The sequence below is a fragment of the Sminthopsis crassicaudata genome, chromosome 3 (assembly GCF_048593235.1).
Source record: "Sminthopsis crassicaudata isolate SCR6 chromosome 3, ASM4859323v1, whole genome shotgun sequence".
Classification (NCBI taxonomy): Eukaryota; Metazoa; Chordata; class Mammalia; order Dasyuromorphia; family Dasyuridae; genus Sminthopsis; species Sminthopsis crassicaudata.
In genome coordinates this window covers 415,595,134-415,614,102 of record NC_133619.1, presented here as the reverse complement: position 1 = coordinate 415,614,102, position 18,969 = coordinate 415,595,134, and positions in this window count along the sequence as shown.

Genomic DNA, 18,969 nt, shown 5'->3' with positions numbered 1-18,969 from the left:
TAGCCAGGTATAGAGATAGAGAATAATAATGTCTCTTCAACAAGTGAGACTATTCTATTCACAAATCATTATATACTACATATGCATACATGGAATTGCTCTATTAAGAAATATACTTATTTTCCTATAGCATGTATACAAATTTCTATATGTTCATCTATCTAGATATGTTTCTATAGAAATTTCCTCATATAAATGTATCTGTACTTATAAATTTCCTCACAAAAGCTATTTCAAACTATATATCTATGTATACATACACACACACACACACACACACACACATATATATATATATATATATATATATATATATATACACACACATACTCAAATGTATACTCACTTGTTGGCTATTTATATACATATATAGATGCACAGATACACATGCATATATGTATATAGCATAACAAATATATATTTTAGTAATATGATTGCTGTTGAACAAGTGAATAATTTAGAAATAATCACACATGTGCACACTCACTTGTTGCATAGCTAGAATTAAAAGCTTCTCTAAGGAAATCTCTATAGACACATAGATACAGACCTGTAAACATATATACAAGAATATCACATATGTTGTAACAATTGTTCCCCCCTGAGGCTGGGGTTAAGTGACTTGCCCAGGGTCACACAGCTAGGAAGTGTTAAGTGTCTGAGACCACATTTGAACTCGGGTCCTCCTAAATTCAAGACTGGTGCTCTATCCACTGAGCCACCTAGCTGCTCCTAGCTGTTGTAATAATTAACCATTGTAAAGTAGGTGCTCTTGTACTAATCTCTCTATTCTTCTCTTTCTTTCTCTGTCTCTCTTGTATCACATAAGTCAGCCAATGATCTCTGAGCGGTTTTGATGGACCACTCTATCACTACATTTTAAAGTTCTATTGGAGATTGGCAGTAGCCACTTGGTCCTTTCAAACATTATGTTTTTGTTTTTGTTTTTGTTTTTTTTTTACAAATTTATTGGCAAAGGTCAGGGGAGAGAATAAAGATTTATAGTATTTGTTATATGCCAGGCACTGTGCTATTTTTTATTTGTTTGTTTTATAAATATTACAAGGCTCATGGGCTTGCAGTATGTGATGAAGAGGACCCAACCTGGCAGCTGAATCACAACTCAGTAGACACCCAAAAGGGACAATCTGCTTTTCCATCAATCTCTTTCCTTTCCAAAGATTAGTGAGAAAGAACATCTGACTTTTCACTGAAAGTCTCAGAAGAGGGGAACATGGTTTTGTTCCTGCCCAAACATGAGCATCTTTACATCTTTAATGTCTGTTCTTTTCTGATCTTAGGTGAATGTGCATTCCATGGCACACATGTCTAGAGCTGGCTTTGTGAATCCCAAAAGTCAAAGGGCCCTGGGAAGCTCAGGAGGTATGTTCCTGGAGTGGTAGTGGTTGGTGTCATGGGAACAATCTGTATTAGGATTGAAGGAGAGAGAGTCATCTGAACCAGTTGGTAGCTCCAGGGATTTCAACTCTCCTGGCAGAGAGAAATACTAAATATGGACTCATGAAATTGATCCCCAGAGTCCAGCTGAGTAACTTGCAATACCTATTAGAGAATACAAAAAGGGAGATATGAGGACTCTATAAAGGGAGAAAGAATTTTCAGGTGTACCAGGATGTGCTCAAGTTCCTCCTCAGTGTGCAGAAACCAGGAAGAAGATATTTACAAAAAGTCTAAGGACTGCCCTCCCTTCCTTCCATCCCTCCAGACCAATCTACACACACACACACACACACACACACACACACACACACACACACACACACACACACACACACACTGCATTAAAAATCTGAGAGTTAATCTATGAAAGTATACTCAAGATAATTACAAAACACTCTTTAAAGTATTAAAAAAAAAAACAGTTAATTGAAAAAATCTCAATGTATTGATGAAGGGAGAGACTAATATTAAGGAGACCAATTAGATTTTTCTAATAGTCCCAATAATGAGAGCCTAATATCAGACTAGGGCAGTGTGAGTGGAGAAGATGAAAGACATTATGGACTTAGTAACTGACAATTTGTAGGGATAAGGAGAAGAGTCAAAGATGATTGATATTTTCAGCCTAGGTGGCTTGTAGACAGTGTTATTATTAACAAAAATAACAAATCTGAAAGAATTTTAGATTTAAGGACAAAATGAGAATTCACTTGTGACTTTGTCATATTCGAAGTATGTGGAAATAACTGAGTGATGATACTCTCATGGGAATCCAGCCTTAAACTATATTTTAATTGTGACTTGAGACTTTATAATAACAAATAGAGCTATAGCTAAAAATTGCAGGTGTTTGTCCCCTCCGGTTTCCCACCATCTCTTGATTAGCATTTAAATATTTATTTTAACAGTGATTATGGCTTTGAATTCTCTTATGGAAGATACCTGCTTGTATAGCAGTTCTCTAGGGAAATTTAAATTGAGTTTATTATTATTGATTTGTATCTGGGTTAGATTTCCATGATTAGAATGTAATCTGGAACTCCCCAAACAGTGGGGAAAAAAGGCCAGGAGAGGGTGGGGGCTTCTGGGCTCAGGGTATTTAATCTTGTGTTTTGCGGTTTATGCTTTGCTCTCCTTACTGACAAACCCCTTATCAGATAGGAGATGCCCTGTTTTGCAATATCGTAATAAAACCCCTTTTTGCTTTTTCTTACTCTGAGAGTTTCTGATTGTTTTTGTGGTCCATACTATAACACACAGTCATCGGCAGAACATCCAAGTAGAGATGTGAGTTGGAAATTCCAGACTGGGAGCAGGGGAAAGAGGGGGTTGGATATATATAAATTTAGAAATCATATACCAATAATTTAAGACATTATCATAGATGAATTTAGTAAAGGAGAGAGAACACAGGATATAAGAAAGAGGAATGAGAACAAAGAAAGAAGTCATCCAACAGATGGGAGGCAAAAGAGAACAATGTCATAGATATAGCCCAAGGGAGGAAAGAGTATCAGAAATGGATGGAGGATGGAAAGAGTATCAAGTATGAATAACAATGTCAAATGCTACAGAGTAATCAAGTAGATTGAAGATACTGATTTAGCAGTTAGAGAATCAACTAGACTAACTATTCTTTCTAGAAGTTTAGCAATAGAAGGAAAGAGATACAATTGAAAGCATAATGATATTGAAGTTAGAGAAAATCAATTTAAATCTTGATTCTGACATATTCACTAGCTGTGTTAGTTTGAGTAAACTCTAATTTCCAAAATGAAAACAATTGGATTAAATGATCCTTTAAGTACATTCTAGCTCTAAATCTATGATTTTTATAGTAGTTTAAGGGGCAAGAGGATCAAAGGAATGATTTTGTTTTGCCTTAGATAACAGATCTAATCATGTTAGTCTGCTGAGAAAAGAAAAGGATTCTGAAAGGAAAGACTTGAAGATGGGAGGGAGTGAGGGGTTAACATAAAGAAAATCACATTATCCTCTGAGATTGAAGGAAAGGATTGGAGAGGTGAAAGCAGAGAGATTTTGAGGTATGGAGGAGGAGAAATAAGGGAGTTTATTGACAGATGGTCTCAATATCCTCATTAGAGAAAGTAATGAGGTCATCTGCTAAGAGGGGTGTAGGAGGCAGGGCTTGAGGAGACATTTAGGAACAGCTGTTGTGAGGAGTGTGATAGGGAATCAATTAGCATTGAATAGAAGGATTGGTAAGCAGTAGTGATGCCCCACTTGATGTTAGCTTGAATTTGTGGTCCAGTCAATTTTATTGACAAATAACTGGGCACAATAATTTCTAACACTCTTCATAATTTCTTCTTTATATGTTGTAAATTCTCCTTTTTTATTTTTTATTTTGGCAATTTTGTTTTCCTCTCTTTTGTGGGGAAGGGCAGGATTAAATGAGCTAATGGTTTGCATATTTTATTACCCTTTTAAAATTTAATATTTTATTTAAATAAATTTTATTTATTGACTCAAATTTTATTTATTTTCAATCTTATTCACCATTTTGATTTTCAGAATTTCTACTTTTGCACTTATTTGGGATTTTAATATTTTGTTGATTTTCTAGGTTTTTTTTTTTTTTTTTTAGCCACATACCCAATTTGTTAATTTTTTTTCTTTTTTTGTTGATGTTTTGTTTAGCTACATGATTTTTTTTTTTTTTTTGCTAAGGATAGCTTTGAAAACATCCTCCAAATTTTGGTATATTGTCTCATTGCTATCACTTTCTTTGATAAAATTATTTATTGTTTCCTTGACTGACCCATTAATTTTTATAATTTTGTAATTTAATATCTAAATCTGAATCATTTCTTCAAATTCTCATTATTGGTTATAATATATATAGGGTATATTTAATAATTCTGTTTGTGATTTTTTTTTTAGTATCAAATATCTAGATCTGGATCTAGAAGCGACTTCAGAGGCAATCTACTCCAGTCCTCTCATTTTACAATTGAGGAAACTGTGGTCCAGAAAGGTAAAATGAATTGACGAAAAGTCATATAGTTTAGGTCAGAAGTGTGAATCTGACTCTACATCTGACTCCAAAGTTTCTTTCCATTGTACAACACTATGCCCCTGTATGCTATCATTTTTTTTTTTGTAAAGATGCTACAAAAAGTTAAGAAATATGTATCTTCCTTATGATTCTCATTCATCAATCCCATTCATAATCACTATTATATTTATTTATTTTTTTCTGAAATTCTATTCAGGTCTTTGGGTTCTTTCTTATTTGCCTAGATTCAAAAGTGGCACATTAAAGACCCATTAAAGTTTAATCAGTATACTAGAACTTGGAATTATAAGCAGAGAAGTCAGACAAGATAACGGATGAAAAGTGGGTACACAAGAAGTGTAAATGATGTGGGTTGAGGTCCCTTTAAGATTCCTTTCTGATTCCCAACCCTCCCCCCTAACCCTCCATGGCTGAAAAAGCTAGGATCTTTGATTTACACATCCTGACCAAAAAGCACCCTTTTGAATTCCAGTGATATCGGGCTTTCCCATCCCCCATCGGATCTGAGCTAACTTGGGCTTTTCCAGCCCCCCACCATCTGCTCAGGTTTCCCCAACCCCCACAAACAGCTTCCTCCTTATCTAAAAACCCATTGAATACTATTCAATTCTAACCTTGGCCGAAATAGCCAGGAGCTTGGGACTTCACCCATCTTCAAGATCACCAAGAGCCTCGGCTATAAAAAGGGGGAACCCTGGAGCCCATTCTTTGCAGGAGCCCAAACATGGCATTCTTACATCATCCATGCCAAGGGTTCCTGTCTGCCCGGCAACCAGCTCTGGCCCTGGCATCTTTCTACCTTAACCCTTACTTCCAAAGCCCTATGATAAACTATTTTTTATTAATCTAGGTTTTCAGGCCTGTAAATTCCTTTACAGAGGACTCTGCACTGTCACTAGACTGTATTAAACTATGTATCCTTGCGCCAAACCAAAAGAGGTTACTCCTTACCTAATTCTCATCATAAAGACAAAAAAAGAAATGAGACCAATAAATTGTTACACTGTGTACATAGAAATGAGAAACTCTTAAAAAAAATAAAAATAAAAAAGGAAGTGAAGTTAGATCAGAGAAGATGAGTTGGGGATTGGATCAGCAGGAGGACATAGGACAGAGAAAACAGGACACAGTGGGAAGAAAGGAAAAGGGTCAGGAGACTGATTCAAAATGCATGATTTTAGAAGTACAGCAATTTGTGATGAAACTATTTATGGTCTAAAACAAGATCATTGTTTTGGGTGGCCATGGAGTGGAAATAGAGATACTAGAAAAGTTGGAGGCTGGTAAATTAGGTGATGCGAAACTCAAAGGAGGAAAGCTTGATAAGTTGTGACACAGTGTTAGAAAAAAAGATAGTCTAACTATAAATGCTAGTCTTATAGAGGGTGATGAGAAAAGATATCTTTACAAAAAAAAAAAAGTTTTACATGGATATATGATCTGTTCAACTAAATCCACAAATTAAACCCTCATAACCATTCATAGTACAGGCAAAACAAATTCCCACATTAACTATGTCCTCAAATGTGGGTCTCTGCATTTTGAATTCACCTTCTCTCTGTCAGAAAGTGAGTGTTATATTTCATTTTCAGTCTTCTGGACATTTATCATTACATTAGTCAGAATTCTTGAGCCTTTCAAAAGTTTCTTTTCTCTATAATATTGATGGTCATAGTATAAATTGTTCTCCTTATTCTGCTTATTTTGTTCCTAGGAAGATACCTTATTAAACATGTTACTGTCATTTTTGACAAAAATAAACAATAAAATAAAGTGAGAAAAAATACATAAATTATATGTTAGATAACTTAATTTGATTTTAAAAATGTTTGTAAATCCTTCTAGATTCCTTGAAAATCTCAAAAAAAGAAAAAAAAAAAAAACCTCAACGAAACAAAAACAATTCCAGTGAGATAAGTATTATGAATATTATTAGTATTTCCATGTTATAGCTCAGGAAACTGAGGTTCAGAGAGATTGTGATTTGTTAATAATTACAGAGCCAATAAATCAGAATTGGCATTGAAATCTAATTTTCTCTCATCTTCAAGTTCAATACTTTTTTCTATTATATCAGATGTATCCAATACTTACCCAAAATAACCAAAAATCCCAAATCCCAAAAACCAACCCCCCCCCAAATACCCCAAACATCTTATTTGCTGAATCTCTTTTTTGTCCCTTTTCTTTCTATGTATTTAAAAGATTTCTTAATGGATTTTTAAAAAAATACTACTACCACTTGAGTTGTATTAGTGTGCATATTGCTGCTCTGGTACTGCTTTTTTGGTTCTGCATTGATGAGACTGAAGAGCTTTTTAATAAGGGAACTGGGATTGGAGAAGTCATAAAAGAAAGGCTGGCAATTGTGTCAGAATTGTATCTTGTTCTGTTCCCCTCTCTTCCGCTCCCTTTTTCCTCTTCCCCTCTCCTTCCCTTCTTCTCTCCCTCCCTCCCTCCCTCCCTCTTCCTTCCCTTCCCTCCCTCTTCCTTCCCTTCCTCCTTCCTTCCCTCCTTCCTTCCCTCCCTCCCTCCCTTCCTTCCTTCCTTCCTTCCTTCCTTCCTTCCTTCCTTCCTTCCTTCCTTCCTTCCTTCCTTCCTTCCTTCCTTCCTTCCTCCCTTCCTCCCTTCCTCCCTTCCTCCCTTCCTTCCTTTCTTCCTTCCTTCCTTCCTTCCTCCCTTCCTTCCTCCCTCCCTCCCTCCCTCCCTCCCTCTCTTCCTTCCTTCCTTCCTTCCTTCCTTCCTTCCTTCCTTCCTTCCTTCCTTCCTTCCTTCCTTCCTTCCTTCCTTCCTTCCTTCCTTCCCTCCATCTTCCTCCCTTCCTCCCTTCCTCCCTTCCTCCCTCCCTCCCTCTCTTCCTTCCTTCCTTCCTTCCTTCCTTCCTTCCTTCCTTCCTTCCTTCCTTCCTTCCTTCCTTCCTTCCTTCCTTCCTTCCTTCCTTCCTTCCTTCCTTCCATCTTCCATCTTCCTTCCTTCCTTCCTTCCTTCCTTCCATCTTCCTTCCATCTTCCTTCCTTCCATCTTCCTTCCTTCCTTCCTTTAGCAAAGTGCTTGGCACAAAGTGGGCACTTAATAAATGTTTGTTGACACTTCTTGTTCAGTTGATCTTACTCTTTGTGATTCTGTGGACAATGTCACAGCAATATCATACATGGGGTTTTCTTGGCAAAGATACTAGAATGCTTTTCTATTTTCTTCTCCAATAGATTAAGGTAAACAGAGGTTAAGTGACTTGCCCAACGTCATACAACTAAAAAATGTCTGAAGCTATAGAATTTGAATTTAGGACTTCATCATTCTAGGCTTCAGGATTCTAATCACCGAGCCACTTAGCTTCTTCTACTAACCATCAAAAACCTGATTTGAATTTATTTCCTTAAGAATTTCATAAAATAAAAGGTCATTGAGTACATGAATTATTTTACTTTTTGTATCTGCATATCACTAGATTTAGCACAGTGCCTAAAATCTGGTAAGCAATTAACAAAAGCAGTTTCATTTATTTTGACTCCTTGTCCAGAAGGCTAAACTTTGCTGCCTCCAAATAAGTATAAACACACTATTTTCCCCAAATGAGGGCTATATTTTCTGGACAAGTCAATGTGGGCGGATCTGTCCTCTTGAAATTGCTAATAATGTCAAAGTGAGTTATTTATATTGGGGATGTGTCAGACAATAAAGAGTAGGGTATGGGTGAAAGTCCATGCTAACACTCACTCTTTGTGGCAGGCTGGACTTAATGAGGAAGACTCATACAAGCAGGTAATCACCATAACATCCCTTGGGAAAAAGCCCAAAGGGGTATTTTTCTCAATAGCCTACAAGGCTGGCCTCTTGTGTTCAAGAGGCCAGTAGAATTTACAGTAGAATTTAAGGGGGTAAAGGAAGCAGTCTTATTTATAAGAAGCTCAGCAAGTCTATGGAGCATCCCCAGGGTCTTTGTGTGTGCATGTATGTGTCTCAAACCAGAAACTATCTATCATTTGTGTCCATATGCCCTGTGCCTGTGTTCGTGGACACACGTGTAAATTGTTTTTCAACAAGTAAAAATTGTAATCCAAGCCTACTGTTGCTCTGGGTCATATCCTGTCACTATCTCCCTGTCGTCTTTTGCCTGAGCTTGCAGATGGGCTGAATTATGTTGCCTTAATTATGGGAGCCTGAAGTGCCAGCTGTCATTCAGAGTGGCAGACCTCTATGCTAACAAAGCCCTCATTAAATGCTTTGCTTCAGGGTAATTTGCCTTCTTTTTTCTGCCTTTTCCAGTAACTGACAATTCAGCTGCTTCCCTGAAACCCTCCATGGATTCTGGTTGAGTCTCTTATAATTCTCCACCATTGCTAATTTTAAAATATGTATTCTTATTCTTTTCTACTCTGTTTGGGAATCTATTAACGAAGTTGGTACCCAGAATTCTGTAGCTAACAGTCATTCAATAAGGAAATAATAATTGTTAATTTTCTTCTTCAGAGAACCAGTCTTATCAGGAATAACATTATGCAAATGATTATGTAAATACCAGCAAAAGGACTGTCAGAAAAGAAGTGAAGATAAAACTTACAGAGCACACTTTAAGTTTACTAAGAAAATATCCAAACATTATCCTGGTCGTCAAGGAAATAAATTCCAAGTATTTTACAATGAAGAAAGGGATACATCTTTTCCCTAACTTCTATTTGCTATCTTTTGTCTTTCTTGTTTTCTGTTTTGTTTTGTTTTGTTTTGTTTACCATCTTTTGTCAACACCTTTGATAGACATTACAGTGACATAAACATATGTGTGTGCATATATATATATATATATATATATATAGAGAGAGAGAGAGAGAGAGAGAGAGAGAGAGATAGTATATGTGTATATATATGTAATGATGTGTTGTAGATGTGTGTATATATATATATATATATATGCATATATATTATATATATACATATATATATATATATATGTATATATATATATATATATATATATATATATATATATATATATATATATATATATATATATACATATGATGGGGGTGTGAAGCTGTGTTCCCTTTAATCTGTAAAATTATCACTATGAAATTGTGTCCCCTTTTGATCTGAGACATCAGGGTCTCCCAGGCTCCATGGTGTCTGTAAGACAGCCTGTTTCTCAGGCTGGGCCACTTCTCAGGCAAATCATCCCCATTGATAGTCAGATGCCCATTCAAATTCAGACTGAAAAAGCCTTCAAAGCAATTTCATTTGGGAGATCCTGGTCTAATCAACTCAAACTGTCCCAGCCCCCCACCAAGATCTGCTCATATAATAGGGTTCTGTTTACTCATTTCTTTGCAGAAGGTCAAAAGTAGCATGCTCTTTGGTCTAGCTACAAGGACCCTGCTTGCTGAGAAGGCATTCTCTTCTCAGTGCCAGCCTCCATTTCCCTAACAGGACTTTGCCACTGAGAAAGTCAGTCCTTAGCAAAGCTGACTTCTCATCCAAGAATAAGCTTCCATTTTTGCCACCTAAAACTCTTCAGGTTTGTGAATTCTTTCATGAAGGACCTGTGTCAACCAAAAGAGGATTTCTACAACTCTCTGACTGCCATTAGAACCCCATCATATGTGTGTGTGTGTGAATATATACACACATACATATACATATATATATATAGTATGTGTACACACACATATATATATTTATATGTAATCATAAAATATTGGAGTCAGCTAATTAAAAAATCATATTATAGAAGAAACCAAAACCTGAAAGAGCATGTGACTTGCCCGAAATTACACAATCACAATTATACAAATCACAGGCATCAAACATCAGAACTACCCCAAATTCTCTGGGGTGAAATCTATATCTCTTTCCATTAGGCCATTCTAGCCAGAGGCAGACAGGTAGCCGGATTGGTAGAGCTCTGAATTTAGAGATAAGAAACCCTCAGTTCAAATCTAATTTCAGATCCTTACTAGTTATGTGATTTTGAGATGAGTGGCTTAATTGCTGTCTGCCTCAAATTCCTGAACTATAAAAAGGGGATATCTATTTTGCAGGATTGTTGTTCATGTAATATTTCTAAGTCTGGACCTTGTCCTGGGAGTTTGATAGGTGTTATTCAAGGAACAATCAGGAGGCTATTGTCCCTGGAAGGTGGAATATGTGGAAGGAATGAGGGGTATAAGGATTAAGAAGATTGGAAAGACAAAGTGGGATTAGGTAATGAAAGGCTTTTATGAAAATATTTTTTGAAACAAAAAAACTACTTAGAAGAGTGGCTTTTGCATATTTTTGCAAATTTTATTTAATCTTTGATTTATGAGAAGGTAGCTGGATTATTATATTATAATATATATATTATGTTATATATATAATATATTATAATTATAATGTTATATTATATTATTATTTTCATTTAATCTGTTGTTATATGCCATTTCAAAAGCAAAATATGAAGTAAGACAACAGGAAAGATAGAGGGGTCAAATTATAAAAATCTTCAAACACCAATATATTAATATATGAAGAAAATCTGGTCTTATATGGATGTTATTCAAAAAGGGGAAAATGTTTTAATAGGCAAATCATATCATAATATTATTATGAACTCTCATAAAATCCTAGGAACCAATAGCATTCCTCAGACCACACTCTGAGAACTGATAATTAATCTCCACAATCCCTTCTAGTTCTAAATTCTACAAAAGCTAAAATATGCTTTTGTAATAGGAGATTTATTGCAAAAAAAAAAGAAAAATATTATTAGTTTTGATAATGAGAAACTTTTTGAAACAAATCCAATATTGATCTAACATTCTTAGAAGATATTAGTCATAAAATAATACAAAGAGTGATTTGAGGATAATCCCAAGGCCTGCCTGCCCTCAAATTTGTCTTATTTTGCCTGGATGTTTCTACTTGCTCCTTTGGGCTAACATATTTTAAAAGTTGAAATAAAGATGCAAATTTGTGACTTACACATTGTGATATATTGGCCCATTATTACTCACTGCATGGGAAGAGAATTCATAATTTCCCTACAGAAAAAAAGGAGCCTATGGAAGTGAAGCATAATATTGGTTAAATTTTTAATTAATTCAGCAAAATATTATTGAATTCCTATTGTTGCAATTGGGGTGGATGGGAGAAGAGAAAAATAAAACAATATAACAGATTGAAATATGGGTGTTAGAAGGCTCAGTAAGGTACACTGGACAATCAGAGGATAGTTATGAGAAGCACAGTCATAGGTAGAGCATATGAATGTCTGTGTGTGTACGCGTGGTATATGTATATTGCAAAGGTATAACCTATTCATCCAGGACAATCTAATGTCTTGAAAAAAATTATATTTTAATTTAATTATATGATACAATCTTTTAGTTTTAAAGTAAATGTATTAAGCTTTACATTTAAAAAAAGTTTCTTTTTTTTGTTTGATGATTAAAAATGTCTATTTATGATTGAGTATTCACTGGGTATACACCCTTTTGAAATGTATTGCACAGGTCTATGGAGAGGCATTGGAAGTGGGCAGTTTTTTTTTAAGGAGAGAGAACAAGAAAGAGTAAGTGAAGAGCACTGAAGAAAACATCATCTTCACACTTTTTGTAATTTCCAGGGCCCTTAAACATACCTTCCAGGGTATAGAATATCAGATGGCTTTCACAGATGGACAACTTAGGTTATTTGTCATCAATCAAACAACAAGCATTTATTAAATGCTTACTCTATTCTAGGCTTTATGTTTAGTATTGTGTATATTTTAAAAATGGCTGGGGAGGGGAGGAAAGGAGATAGGAGGGACAAGATCCTGTCCTCCAGGAGCTTATATTTTAAAGAGAAAGGCAATGTAAATAGGTACACTTGTTGTAGTTGTTGTTGAGTCATGTCTGACTCTTTGTGACTTGGTGGGCTATTGCATGTCAATACTGTCCATGGAGTTTTCTTTGCAAAGATACCGTATTCATTTTCCATTTCCTTCTCCAAAATAACAAGTGTATAATAATATAATTCTCCAAAATATATGTAATATAACATAAATTTAATAATTTTTCAGAATACACATAGGTACCTACTGATAAAGTAGATGGTAGGTAATTTAGAGGAGAAAGTAATAGCAGTTGAGAAAACCAGGGAAAGGTCTCCTCCTGAGTATTGAAGGCAGACAGGGATCTTAAAAGTTGAGGGTGAGATGAGGGAACATTCTAGGAATTGGAGACAACTGGCCCAGATGGGAGATGGAGCATCCTGGGAAAAATAGCAAGAAGGTCAGTATGGCTGATTCATCACAGAGTACCTCTTTGGGGTACATAAAAGGTAGATGCAGAAGAAACCTTGATTACCCTTTTTTACCTTTTTTTGTTAAGTCAGTTAATTAGTACAGGTACTAGCCATCTCTTATAGCAAAGGTTTTGGTCTATTAGCTCATTTAAAAATATATATTTTGTTCATATAATTGCTTTCTCTTGTAATCCTCTATATTATATATCATTCTGCGTAGTGGCGATAAGGTTCGGTGCAGGGCAGGGAATTGTGGGAACCCCATTCTGTTCAGCACAAGTCCTTCATAAATGAATTTATGGACCCAAAAAGTTAAACTGGCAAAAGAAGTTTATTATTAGAACTGAGATGTCAGCTTTTGCAGGCTGACTTTCTTAGTGGCAGGTTCTGACAGAAAAGTAAAGATCTAGCAGAGAAATCTAGACAGGTAAATAGAGTCCTGTTAGGGAAATAGGTGATAGAGATAAAGAGGGAGTTATGCTGAAAGAGAATGTCTTTTCAGCAGGCAGAGGGTCACAGCTATGCCAAAGAGAGAGAAAGGATCCTTGGCATGATTAGGTCCTCTTCAAGGGATTGAGCTGAAGGAAGCTTGTTATATAGGCAGCTCTTGGTGGGGGCTGGAAGCAGTTTGAGCTGGAATCAGAATAGAGAATCTTCCAATTGAATGAGTGTCTCTGGGCTAATCTCCAACTCAATAGAGTTGGATAGTAATCTAGATAGTAATCTTAGCTAGGGCTAAGTAGGAGTGATCCTGGACTCAACTAGTTCCACCCAGATAACAGAATGAAACCACTTTATCTTGACTCCCTGGAGCAGGCCTTCAGGGGAGAGCTTCTCTGAGGGAGTTTTCCAAGCTTTTCCCCCCTAGAGTCAGAGAGAGAGAGAGAGAGAGAAAGGGGGGAGAAGGAGAGGGAGAAGGAGAAGGAGAGGGAGAGGAGAGAGAGAGGGAAAGGAAGAAGGAGAGGGAGGGAGGGAGGGAGAGTGTGAGGGTTTCAGGTCTTCCTTCATCATTGAGTCTATAGGATTCAACAAACTGACAATAGGTTACTGCAGGTAAAACTCCTTGGGTTTCTACACATTCACAAATGCACTTCCCAGCTAGCTGATAATTTACCTGGGTCAAATAGCACCTTCCCCACTAAGCCAATTCTACTTCGAGGCTACAACAGGATTTTTCATTTTACATCTAACCAACCATCTGCAAGACTTACTATGTGATAGGAATGGATTGAATAAACAATCAAACCCTCCTAAATTCCCTCCCTTTAAAAAGCTTATATTCTATCAGGAGTAAGTATGGGGCAGAGGTATAGGACTTATATCATAAGTAAATTAGAGACTGGATAGAAACAACTTATAATTTAATTGTCATAGGGAATTCCTAAGTGAGGAAACTGGCCCTACCAATATAGTTTAGCACTTTTTCTTTTACTGGTTGATTGAGAAAACATATCCCTATTATAGCTTATCAATTATATCAATTATAATGTGTTTATTATACTAGATTGGTGATAAACAAAAATTTTTGAATATAATAATATTACCTCCATATGGGGGAATTGTAAGGGGATGACACCTAAATTAGGCTCTTTGGGACCTTAAGGGATTTTAATAAGCAGAAATTAGGAGAGAGGAGCTAGCAAATATATTCCAGGTAAATGTATAGAGGTGGGATAGGATAGGACTGAACTTGGGGAATGGGGGAAGGATAAATAATTTACTTTGGTAAGAGCTTCGTCTACGGGAAGATTATGTAATAACTTCATTTATATAGAGCTTTGAGGATTAATCATGAGAGATAGGTATTACACATACTGTTCTTTCTATTTTGAAGATAAAGAAACTGAGGCCTAACAAGTTTAAGAGATTTACCAGTGATCTCACAGCTATTAAATGTCAGAGCTATGATTCAAAACCCAAAAGGACCTCATGAATTAAAATCCAGCACTTTTTCTTCTAAACCACAATGGAGAAACATGACCCTCATCAAGGCAAGATATAATGATGTTATTGAGTTTCTGTTTGATGGATAACATCTAGACACAAAAAACTATAATTTTTCAGAGGGTAGAAGCTTTCATAATTAAGCATATCTGAACACTTTATGAAAACTGTGTGGGTGGAAGGGGAAGAGGCCTGTGGTAAGAGTCTCCAGATTTCTTGAAGACTTTCCTTTTTCTTGGGAAGAATAGCAGCAGAAGTAGCAAAAGCAGAGAGGAACTAATCACCTAGAGAAGAATGCTCCCAGAAAAGAAGGGGAGAAAAAAGATGTGAAAAATATACAAATGTATTCACATGTTTGAGAGTCAATGAAAATACCCTGGGAAATTTCTGTTTTTGTTTCTGAGAGTCACTAAAAATTTATAATGATCTTTATTTTTAGTGCTTGGACAGATGTACTTCTCTATCTTTATCTTAATATCTCTCTTTGTCCCTGCCTCTGTTCCCTCTCTTTTCTCTCTCTCTTTTCCTCCCTCTCTCCTTCCTCTCTCTCTCTTTCTTCCCTCCCTTCCTTTCTCTTTTGCTCTCTGTCTCTGTCTCTAATTGTCTGTCTCTGACTCTGTCTCTCTCTATATCTTTCTCCTTCCCTCTTTCCCCCTCTTCCCTTCCCTTCCCTTCTACGCTTTCTTCTCACCCAATATTAATAAACTTGAAGTGGGAATGCAATTCATTGTTTCTAGCTGCCATGGAAGTTGTGTGTCTTTGAGAGACACATGAATTACAGGTTCATCCAAGTTTTTTGTTATTTCAACAAAAGACGAGTTATATCACATTCTTTTCTTTTCCCTTAAGAAATGAACCTATTCCAAGAATCTAACGATATTGCATCTTGTCTCTTCATTGAAAAGTTGACTAGAAAAGTCATTTGTGGGAAGCACTGGGAGAAACAATGACACCTTCACCTCCAGGAAAAAGGCAGAATAATCCAGCTGCAATGCTTCCTAAACTGCTTCCTTACAGAATTTAGGAGGCACTATTGAGAATCTATTTCAGATGGCCTGTGAATAGCTTTCTATAAACAATGCTGCTTAGTAGAAGCCCTTAAGCAAAATTGAGTTACATTTTTGTTTTTAAGATAGTGAGTAAAAACAGATCTAGATTAACCAACAAGAGGCTTTCCCATAGTTACTGGCTTGCTGAATAAACTTCAGCAAATATCTCAGTCTTTTATTTGAGAATGTATTTCTAAAAGAATAGCTATAGTGAAGAAAGGGGGCTCAAAGACCATGTAGTCTGGATTCCTACTTTTAGATATGAGAAAAGAAAGGTTCAGGGAGATAATATGATTAATAAATATCAGAGATGAGATTTTGAACCACAGTCCTTTGAGCCAGTGCTCTTTCTAACTTATCAAAAATTATTGATGACCATTAATCATGAAACCAGCCATCTTAATCTCTAAACCAATGGTCTCCTCATCTCCCACCTTTCCACTCCTACCATCCTTCTTCTCTAGGTATTCTCTCTTCCCTTGGCATCAATGTTACCATTTTCTCCTGGTTTTCTCTATAGATACCTCTTATGATCCTTCTTTAACTCCTTGTGTAATTCTGAAGAAACTGAGGCAAGATAGAGATTAGAGAGTTTTCAATATTTTACTTGAGAGGGAGAGATTGTGTGGGGCCAAAACAGGATCTATGTTGACCCCAGAAGACTGAATGAGACTCCAGTCTCAAAGCATTCAGCCTTGAATAAAGAATTCCAGGGATTTTTATAAGGCTCCAACTATCAGGGAAACAAAGGCAGGGGTGGACTGAGCACTGGTGAAAGGAATTTCTGGGAATGGACCATAAATTCGGTTCTGACAGATTAGGGGAAGGACCATAAATTCTGTTAAGTTGGGAGTGAAGAAGGTAGTCAAGCTAGAGACAGGAAGCCTGGAATAAGAAAGATAGAAGGTGCCAGCTAGGTATCTGAGATGAGCAATCTGCTCTTATGGAATGCTAATGGTCAAGGCTCTCAGAATTTATATCAGTCCTAATAATCAGGAAAAATGGGGGGAGGGGACATAGCACACTAACTCAGAGAATTTGAGATTATAATTCAGGGAAAATGAGGCAGTACAATTGTAAGGAAACTGGCATAACACTTGGTTGGTTCATCTTGATTTCAAACTCAATCTCTTGTAAGTCTTTTCAAACCATAGTAAAAGTATAATTTAATCTGTTTTTATAGATAAAGTAATTAAGACTTTGAGAGGTTAAATAACCTGCCTAGGACACTTTTTAGTAAGTCTTTAAATTTTAGTTACATAGATTTAGAGCTGGAATAGAACTCAGAGAGCATGGAATCCAACCAAAATAAAGCCAAAGATATTAAAGGATTTGTTTAAAATTTCAGAGGTATCTGAGGTGGAATTCAAATCCATTTTGCTTGACTCCAAATCTAGTGCTCTAAGAAATGGATTAAAAACAAAGACTGATAATAGTCTTGATTTCTAGTGATACTAAGAATTCTAACTAGAAAATAGCTTGGATGGTTTTTTTTTTTTTTTTTTTTCCTATTTTGGAGTCTTGAGATACTAAAGGACATACTCTATATTGCTTGAAAAATTTACCCCGTAATTCCTTTCATGGCTTAGTAGGAAAACCTTGACATTGGAAACTGAAAACTTGAGTGTGATTCTTAGCCTTGCTGTTTGTTAGTGAAGTGACTGAGTAAATCATCAATAAAATAAGGGGGGGGGGGGATACTTGCAACCACAAGGTCATTGGGAGATCAAATAATAGAGTCATGGTGTTTTGGACTAGAAAAGACCTATGAGAATAATTTTGTTGGTAGAATCTACTATTTAATAGACGTGAAAATCTTGTTAGGTTGTTTTCTACCTCAATTTATTCACCTGTAAAATGAGGGAGTTGGATTTAATGTCTTCTAAGGTCCTTTCAAAGTCTAAATCTATGAGTTTATAATTTCTCATTTTACAAAAGAGGAAAATTATACTCAAAGATATAATGTAACTTGCACAAGCAAATAGTAAAAAGCTGAACAGGAATTGGAATCTACCACTCCCAAATCTAGAACTTCCTTTGCACTTTGTGAGATTAACTTTATAAGCAGGGATATAACTAGAAGCAACTAAAATAGATTCTGAAAAGCTTATTTTAAAATTTTCATTGGATTTACCTCTTGACAAACCAACAACTTCTACAAATCAGGGCTTGATTAATTATTTTGTTTATTTTCTAGACTTAAGGATGTGATAGAGAAAATATTAAGAATCTAGATTAAACTTAAAAGTATATTCTTTGTAGATTTAGGACAGCTGACTGTTAAACATTTACCGGTACACTCCACCTTATAGGCATTACTGAGACTTGTCAAATTGAGACTTATGAGTAGAGTATAGCTTTTAGAAGAGTACGTCTTATTTAAAAGAAACAGGACAGGGAAAAGGAGTAGGGGTGGGGAATTTGTAGCATCATATATTAAAATATGAAAGAATCCAAAAACTAGAGGTGAGAAGGAGTTGAACAGAGGCAGAAAAGGCAAATATTTTGTAGTTGGAACATACTATAGATTGCCTACATAGAAAGTAAAAAAGAATTGAGTTCAAGCAATAGATCATAAGTTGGCAAGGAAACAGAATATAATAGTAAAGGGGAACTTTAACTATCTAGAGAACTTTTTTCTGAGCTCTCTCTTTGTCAAAAGCAGAATAGCCAAGAATTCTTGATTTAACCTTAATAATAATTTAATCCTTCAAAAGGTGAAAATCCAACAAAGACAAGTTCTTTCGTGTATCTTTCTCTCACCAATAAGAAGAAAATCATTAAAGGGATAGAAATAATGAGAGTCTTTGGTCTCCTCCTTCTATTTGAGAAATAAAGAAGGTGGCAATTCAGGCATAGTTTGAATTAAATCCTAGATTGTGGGAAGTAGATACCAAAGAAAAAAGATAGGAAGGATCCCATGGGCTAAAATTGTATCAGGGCAATCAATGCAGGAAGGTTGGGAAACTCTCCAGAATGAAATTTTGAAGAAGCTAAGAGAAATAATTCCCATAAGGAGGAAAAGGGGGCCTTGTCTAAAGAACTTGCAGATTAACTTAGAATTTTAAAATGTACCTGTAGAAGATAGAAACAAGAACAATAATGGTTGAGAAATATTAAAATGAGGCAAGGTTTTATAAGAATGCCAAGAATGACAGAACTTAGAATGAGTTGAAGTTGGCAGGGAAATTTAAGGATAACAAAAAACATTTATCT